Source organism: Mus caroli, chromosome 6, assembly GCF_900094665.2.
Source record: "Mus caroli chromosome 6, CAROLI_EIJ_v1.1, whole genome shotgun sequence".
NCBI lineage: Eukaryota > Metazoa > Chordata > Mammalia > Rodentia > Muridae > Mus > Mus caroli.
The window spans coordinates 30,200,674-30,210,169 of NC_034575.1; positions in this window are offsets into that span (position 1 = coordinate 30,200,674).

Consider the following 9,496-nt stretch of genomic DNA (forward strand, 5'->3'; position numbering starts at 1 on the left):
AAAAAAAAAAAAAGAAATGTCTACTAATATAAGCATTCATTGCATAATAAGGAAGGAAATCCTCATGACAAGTAGTGCTTCTGTAACTTATCACATGGTGGCAGCTGATGTTTATAACCACTCTCTTCCAGTCTATTCTATGTTCCATTATGCTCAGCTAATATGGAGGTTTGAATAGGTATGTGTAGATTCATATGTTTGAATGTTTGGCCATGATGAGTGGCACTATTAGAAGGCATGGAATTGTTGGAGTAGGTGTGGTCTTATTGGAGGAAGTGTGTCATTGTAGGGTGGGCTTTGAGGTCTCTTATGCTCAAACTATGCCCAGTGTGGCACATAGTCTCCTTTTTCTGCCTACATCTCAAGATGTAGAGCTCTCAGATCCCTCTATAGCACCATGTCTGCCTGTGTGCTGCAATGCTTCCAGCCATGATAATAATGAACTAAATGTCTGAAACTGTGTAAGATGGAACCAAACTGAAGCCATTTTGAATAAAACTTCCATTTTATATAAAACTTCCATATTATACTTGAATAGGGTTCAAATAAAGTTTAATTTCCCAAGACCTCCTTGGGCAACTGATATCCTGCTTGTCAGAAGGAGACATGTACATGGGTAGCTGACATCCTGGTTGGCAAGTTGAGACATAGAATAATCCAACCAACGGGAACGGGACATGTTCCTAAGGAAGTCCCCTATCCATAAATCCTGATTTGTGGATAACTTGGCATGGATGTTTACTGTCTGCTATCTGCCAGTTTCCCTCTGGGGCATCAGATGCCTCTGCACTAAATCAGACAGAGGAGAGTGAAGCTGAACCAGGGATGAATAGGTTTCACAGGGCTCTGGTCCAGCTGGGAATGTTGGGAGTAATACAGCCCTTAGAACTGAAGTGAGGGCATTTGGGTGGCCTGTGCAGGGCAGGTAGCAGAGGTCCTGGGTCTCTCATTGACTACCATGGCAGTGGTGGTAGCAGCATGAACCTGGACAGCTGGGTGGGTCCAAGATCTAGGGTGAATGCTTCAGGAGAGAGAACTCTTGCCCAACTGTTAGAGCTCAGTAATGACAGCCATTCTCAGACAATCCTTGGTGAAATAAATTGTTCACTTTATTCCATGTGGACAGGAACTATGCAAACACTGAGGAGTAAGGTGGGATTCAGGGGTAGCTGTTTCTATTGGCTAAGTTTGAGATGTTGGTGATGCTCTATTTGCATGGGGAAGGATGCCAGGTGTTACATTATGTGACTGACTGCCCGTGGTCCTCTCAGTGGGAAGTCATGGCTACATGTTCTAGAGCAGGTACAGAATATGGTAGGAAGCAGCTCGACTCCTGCTGATCTCAAGACTCTGAGAGTCCTAGGATCTGGGCTCATGCAAGCTTACCAAAGTAGTGACTTGAGTACAGTAAATTTTTGTCATCTGCTTGCATGCTTACTAAGATGAACATTCAAAGATGAAGTCAGCTTCATAGTCTGTACTGTAGTCCCTGAGTTTTTGCTGCCCAATTCAAATGAAGATTTTGCTTTGGTGAACACTTGGGACTCCTTGGGTTGTTTTGGATTTTTAAACCCCAACATCTGTAAGCCAGCCCCACTTAAATTTTTTCATTTATAAGAGTTGCCATGGTCATGGTGTATTTTCACAAAAATAAAACCCTAGCTAAGATAGAAGTTGGTACCAGGAGTGGTGTGTTGCTGTGTTAGGCCTGACCATGCTTTGTTTGAAGTGATGTGGGTCTTGGGCAAAGCAGTTGGATGCTGTAGGCACATCTTAATAAGTCATCCTAATAGGAATATGGAAGATAGTGGTGTTGAGGGTGATTTGAACTATGGAGGCCTGGCTCAAGAGGTTTCAGAGGAGAAGAATGTTGATATATGGCCTAGAGACTATTCTTGTGATATTTGGCTGTTGAGCATTGGGCTATACACAGACAGCCTAGTCTCCAGTTGAGCTGAGGTGGAACCCTGGAGTGGTGATAATTTACCTACATGACACGGTAGGTGTTCCCTCACGCTCCTGGAACCCTGGCTCCTGTTGAAGTTACCACTGCTCCCCCCTCCCCCCCCAGCTCCCACAAGAGAAGCATGGTTAGCAGTCACGTAGAAAATGTCCCATGCTTCTGACCTTCAGGCTAAACTCCTCCCCAGTTACCTAGCAGCAGTAAAGATAAGAGCATACTTTAAGAGGGGCTGCTTGACCCCACCTTGCTCTCTGACTCCTCTCCCCTCTTTTTGTCTTCTCCTCTTCTCTCCTCTCTCCTCTCTCTTCTTCTTTCTCCCTCTTACTCTCTAGCCTTTCTTCTCTCTCTATCCTTTTCCCCCTTCTCTCCTCTTAGCCATGGCTGGTTTCTCTCTCTCTCTCCCACCTTTTCTCTTCCCCCCTGCCTTTCTACAATAAAGCTCTAAAACCATAGACAGTCTCTGCCCATTAAGGCCCACTGCACAAACTCTCACCTGTGTGGGAACCTCTCTCCCTAAGCCCTCTCTACTGTAACACCAGGGTGACAGGGTGTTGCCCCAGACCCCTGGTTTTGAGAGCTGCCCCTTTTCCACCGCCTGTCGAGTGGGGTCAGAGGCTTAGATGCCCAACCAGGGCTGAGTGGAAAGCATCTGGCAGCCCTCCCGCGTTAGCCTGCCCAGAGCATAGGAGGAACTCTGGCCGGACATGGGCTATCCTCCCTCCCCTTCTTCTCCAGCCCCCCTTTTTAGTTCCCACATTTGGCAAAGACAATGGGGCTGCTTTTTGCCCTGGTCCAAAAGCCTCTGCCTGAGGCTGGTCTTCTCTGGTATTTACTGACAGCACTCTTGCATTGATTCCTTTTGCTTTCTTCACTGATCTTTACTTGTCTTGACTTCGGAGAGAGAAATGCACCAAAGAACTTCTAGCAACTTCTTGCTGCTTCTTTGGATTTGTGCTGATCAGCAGAGCCTTGTGGTTTCTTCTGGATCCAGACACTGCTACTGATTTGTGTTTGTTGTTTGTCCAGTGGACTGGACACTGCTGATTTGTGCTTTGTGTTTTGCTAGTGGACTGGACTGCTGACAATGAAGATTGGAATCACCCCAAAGAACTATTTCTAAACATGTCCACGAAGCCTCTGTTTTCTATTAACCTTTCTTTTTCCCTATCTCTGGTGGGTGGTGGGCTAGAAGGGAGGTTGAAGCATTAAAGAACCACAATTAAAGTGTATTTTGAAAAGTCTATTGACTCTGTTAAAGTATAAAGTATTGAGTTTGTTATATGGTTACTAGTGGCCACTCATAAAGATATATAGTGAAAAGGAGCAAGATAAGCAAGGAAAGTTAAATTTTGTACAATTTGAGGAGAAAAGGGACACCAGGAAGTGGAATGGAGCTAAATCTTGTGTTCAAGGAGAAAAACAGGATAAAGATATTAGATGGAATAAAGGGAGTGGTGACCTCAGGGCAAGATGCCGCCCAGCTCAGCTTCTGACTTTTGAAAAGGGATTAAAGAAAAGCTAGAGTTGGCTATGGTGGCCCACACTTTTATTCCCAGCATCCCAGAGGCAGAGGCAGGAAGATCTCTGAGTTTAAAGCTAGCCTGGTTTACAGTGTGTGTTCCAGGACAACTACGCTTAGGCAGTGATGGAAGATATAATTGAGTGAGGGGCCATGTTCCAGCCACAGAAAGCAGAACAGCTTTGGCCATGTGACTCTGGCTTTAGAATCAAGGATAGAAGAAATTAGTTATGGAATCTCCCTCTGTGAATAAGGAAAGCCACAGAAGCTAGGAATGTATCAGGGGTGTCCCTGCATGGAGGCTCAGAGAGGCCATTGCATGAAGCTGTGAAGGTGAAGCCTGGATTGCCTTAGAGATCCCAAGGTGTTGAAGATGCCAGAGCCATGAAATACCTGTCAAGGAAAGCTTCTAACAGGGAATGGAAACAGCCCAAGGGAAAGAACTATGTTGTAGTCAAAAACTGAAAGAAGCTAGAAATCTGAAGAGCACTTTGATGAAATGGAAACTTAAGAATTCTTTGGAAAGTCAGTTGTGTTGGATGGTGTTTTCCTGGGTCAAACACATGAAGGAGTCTTTTTCTGATGCAGACACAGGTGAAAGGATGTATTGCTAAAGCAAGCACATGAAAGGACACGTGATGAAGGATTCTTTGCTAAGGACACACATATATTGGTCTGCCTTACATTGCATAGTTAAGCTTCAGATGTCAGGACTCCATAGAGTGAAATGCACCAAAAAACTTCTGGTGGTGTGCTACAGCTTCTTGTTGCTTCCCTGTACTTGGGCCAATTGGCAGAGCTATGTTAGCTGAGACAGACTCACATGGAGTTTTGCTAAGTCAAACTCATATGCTAAGGCAAGGCACGTGGCGAGCCAAGACTCGTGGAGGACACGTGATGTTTGGAGGGAATATAGATAGGACTCAATGGACTGTAAGAAAGCTTGCTTGTAGAGCTACCTGTAATGTTTCTTGGTTTTGTGTCTTCGTTGATCTTCGCTTCATTGAGAAAGGCACAGCCAAGAACTTCTCCTGGCGTTACAGTTGGCCCTGATTCCTCCTGCTCACTCATGCTGATTTGGCTGAGGCCTGGCTGTTCCTGCTAGGTCATGACATCACTGCTGCTATCTCAACACTACTGAACTAGACTGCTGATACATCCATGAAGTATTTGCGAGTGGATCAAGCTACCATTGCTGATGTGTGAACTGACTGCTGGTTTCCTGACATCACAGATGGGATTTGCTTCAAAGAACCTTTCTAAACAGGTCCACTTTCCCTATATCCTTTCTTTTCCACTATCTTGGTGGGTGATAGGCTAGAAGGATGGTTGAAGCTTTTATAACCATCATTAAAAGTAGGCTTTGAAAAAAATTACACTTTGACATCAGACTTGGAGATGCAGAGTTTGGAGTTCAGTCTTGTTTTGGTCCAGCCTTTCCTCACTATGGTCACTAGAACCTAGGTTTTAAACCCGTGTTTTAAAATGGTAATGTATATCCTCTGCGATTATTTGTTGGGAATATGTGATCAGCTCTTTGGTTTTCATTTTGCAGGGGATTTATAGTTGAGAGATTGCATGAATCTTAGGAGAGACCTTGAAATTTGGACTTTTAACCATTGTCAAGACTGATAGACTGTGGGGACTTTTGAAGTTGGACTAAATGCATTTTGCATTGTGTTATGGCTACAAGTCTTTAGAGAGCCAGGGAGTGGAATGTGGTGATTTGCATAGGTATTGTCCCCATAGACCTACTTGTTTGAATGTTTGGTCCATAGGGAGTGGCACTATTAGGAAGTTTGGCCTTGTTGGATTAGGTGTGTCACTGTGGGGGTGGGTTTTGCTCAAGCTCTGCCCACTGTAGCACACAGTCTCTTTCTGCTGTCTGCATCTCAAGACAGAACTCCCAGCTCTTTTTCTAATACCATGTTTGCCTGTACCATGCCATACTTATTGCTATGATGATAATCATCCAAACTGTAAGCCAGCCCCGATTAAATGTTTTCATTTATAAGTTTTGCTATGGTCATGGTATCTCTTTTACAGCAATACAACCTTAACTAAGATAGTTAGTTTTGGTTCTTTACCTAGTAGACTGACAAAAACCTTTATTCCTGCAGAGTCTGGGCCATTAGTCTTGCCTTTATTCAGTTGTTTCACTGGGCTTGATCCAGGGGCCAAGACTTCTCTCAAGACTTACTGAAGTTAAAAGATTCTCTTGCCATCACAGGCATTTGCCCGTGATAAACAGTAGTAACCTTTGTTGGAAATGGGTTTAGCCTACAGCTGTGGTCAAGGGTGTAATATCTTTAATACCCTTAGATATTTGTGGTTCTCCTTCCTCTCTGTTAGAAAATCAGGCACCAGCCTGACCCGGGATAGGGAGTCTTAGAGGACACTTGAGATAAGCCTGGTCAAGTCTGAGAAAAGGGGTCAATCTCTTCCTCTCAGAGTTTGTGCAAACAGTGTAAGGCAATATCATTTATTTTACAAATGCCAAAGGTGATTGCACATGGTCCTCTACAGAGTGTGGAAACAGTGGAAAACAGTTCAGGTTTTCCTTTCGTCATGGAAACAGGCGCTCTTGACTCCAGGATGAGCTGGCCCAAGAGTCCTGTGGTGAAAATAAGTGAGAGGACGTTACCCAAGTGACTCACTAGCAATGCTTTAGCTTCCTGGTCCTGTCACTCTGCCCTTTTGGCCCAGAGCTTTTGGTTCCAGAGCTGGAAATAGTTTCCTCAGGAACACAGCAAGGACAATGATTCCTTTCAACTGGAAATTAAGAGTGCTGCTTAAAAAACCTTTTTATTGATTCTTTGTGAGTTTTACATCATGCACCCCAGTCCCACTTGTCTCCCTGTCCCTTTTTATCTGCTGTCTGCCCTTGTAATTTCTTAGACAAAAGAAAACAAATAAACAAACTAACTAACTAACAAACAAACAAACACAATAAAAATATCTTGTGGAAGCTGTGGTGTGTCACAGTGTGTCACACGGCATACCCCTCTGCCCATACATCTTTACTTACTTGCAAATGTTCACTGCAATGAGTCATTGGGGTGGTTAAAGGCCTCTGGCTTCTGCTATAAAGGTCCTTCCATTGTTTGCCAATGAATGATACCCCAGACTCAAGTAGTACGTAAAAGTAAGGAGAGTTTTATTTTGCAGATGACCAGCACGTTGGAATCCCCCATTCCAAGATGGCTAGACCCTGATGTGAGCTCGAAGTCCCAATTTAAAGCACATTAGGGGAATTCTGGGGTAGTTGACCTCTATCATAATCTGTTGGGTCTATCCCTACAGAAATTCCAGAACCATTACCAGGGCATGGGGCTGGAAACTATTGCTGTGGAAGTCTGGAAACTGCTGCTGACCCATTGTCCTTGCCTCAGGCCAGGTGGCAGGGCAGCTTCTGAATAGCTGCCTGAAGCCTGGGTTTGCTTGTTTGTTTGTTTGTTTTCCAGTAACTGACTTGCTTGGACTTGCCCGGTCCTTGAGAACAGATTTAGGCCTAGTCTTCTTAACTGCCAATTTGAAGCCTGTCATTGAATCATCCTATCTCATCCCTCTCATCGCTACATCATCAATACTGATTCTTCACGGGGACTCCTCTCAATTATCCTGAGAGGATACTCTTGTCATGTGTCATGGAGATCCTGCAGCTTTGGATCTGCAGGACCCGCCCATTCACAAACTCCAGCAGTTCAAAGATGGGGTATATTTTTGAGTGAGCCATCTCAAGGCCCTTGGTCTGAGTCTGGGTGGTAGTAGAGTTGGCTAGCCTGCCAGTTGTCTTGCATCAATCAGCACCACCAGGGCAAGCTCCCCAGCACTGCCCCAGCTAGCTTACCCAATGCTACAGCAGGCAAGGAGCTGGGCTGGCTCTCCTGCTCTCACATCCTCTGGGTTGGCTCACCAGTGCCTTCACCAGCAGGGCCAGCTCTACTGTGTTGCCTAAGCAAGGTGTATGGCCCACTCTTCTGAGTGCTACAGGTGGTAGGGCAGAGATATCTCTCCTATTCTCGTGACCTCGGGGTCAGATCTTTTGACTACAACAGGTGGCGGGGGGTGGGGTGGGGGGATGAGGAGGGCATTATCCCCATGCCCATGATACCTCACAAGACTGCCACTTTTTCAAAGAGGCCCACTTTGGCTTCCTCATGCCTCTGAATGAACAAGTAAAGATGGAACTTTTGATGCCAGTTGTGGGAGTTGATCTGCATTGCCAGGGAAAAAATGGACTACAGCTCCAATCAAACTGACAATCAAAATCAACCATTCCTGATCCATTAAGAAGTCTTCCTCATCTCTCATTTTCTAGTCAGTTTTCTTCTTCTTCAGAGGCTGAGTCACTTTCTTTGAATATCTTTCCAAAAATACTTTATGTTCACTTAGGTATACACCAGTGCATTATTTAAAGTAGCCAAGTGGCAGGGTATTGTAGTTTGCCTTGCCTTTTTTTCACTTAATATCTTGAAAATCATTCAATAACAAGTCATAAAGAATAGCTAAACTCTTTTTAGTAGTTCCATAGTACTTATTTGTCTAGACTTATAGTATTGTCATGTAGTAAACTAGCTATAAACAGACCGAGATTGTGTCTAATCCACCATTACAAGATCAAATAATGTGGCCAGAAGTATCTTTGTTCATCTGGTTCACAGAAAACGTGAATTCAGATTTATGATATTCAACATCAATTGCTGTTCATAGAGACTGAATTAATTTACCTTCTTACCTGCTCGTATAGAAAAGAGTATGGTTATCTGCAGTCTCAATGGACACACACACCCTGTGAATCAGCTAAATTCAGGGCCCTGCCCAGCAAATCCTCATCTTTCCTAATAAATCAGATGTCTTATTTTGCTTTCTAACTGGCCTCTACCAGCCAACAAGGCAAAACTCTCCTCCAGCCAAAGCCATTTCCTGCCTTTTTTGCTACTTTTGCTGAGTCAGCTCATTAGCCTTAATTGTCTTTAAAATGATCCCCAGCTGTGTCATTCTTTCAGGACCTGCAGTTATGGGAAGTGTTGTCAAAGCCTAGGCTGTGACTTTAGGCCTAGAGCGAAGTCTGTGCAACCAGTAGCCAAAGCTGGCAACTGGAGAATCAATCTACATTTTTTTTTTTTTTTACTCGAACTGAAAATAGGTCACATAGCCAGGCAGTAACCGCATTGGTCACGGTGTTTATCACAGAATAGAGAGAAAACTAGCATGCCATCGCATGGGTCAGGTGTGAAATTTCCCACTTGCGTTGTGCCAGTGCTTTAAAAGTTTTGACCTTGAGGGCATTTAGATTAGAAATGCCCAACCTGATATGGTGTTCACCTTCCCACGGCAGGATCTGATTATAAAACATGTGCTGGCACATTACTGTCTCCAGCTTCAAAATCCTGTAAGCATTGTATAGCTATTTTCTTCAAATTAAAATTCCTTTCTTCCTGGGGGAGGTGGAGGAGGTTCATAAGACAAAAAGCCAAGGAAACTTAGAAGGCTCAGGAACCTCAGGAAGTTACAAGATTCACTAAGCCCCTCCCCCAAGGCTATGAAAGGGGTGAACTAAGGTTGTGGAGACAATGCATTTGGTAAAGTGTAAGCATGAGGGCTATTATTCGATCTTCAAGACTCACTTAAAAACCCAGTCATGGTATTACTTGTAATCCTAGTATTAGGAAGTGGAGAAAGTCGAATTCTTAGGGTTTACTTGATGTGTTTCAGGATAGCGGAAAACCCTGCCTCGAAATAAAATGAACAGCAACAAAACCCAAGGTCGATGGGACTTGAGAAGCAGTAGTCATCCACTCACATGTACACTCACAAGAACAAAGAATTGCTGAGGTCAGGACACGCCATTTGATAGAGCAGCCTGCAAGTTGCACAGGGAGCGCGAGGGATGTAGTTGTCACAGTACCTATGCTGGAGTGGGCTTTTTCTGAGAGGTAGCTGACTCTGGGTCCATCCTCATTCTTTTTTTATTTTTTTTATTTTTTATTTTATTTATTTTTTATTTTTTT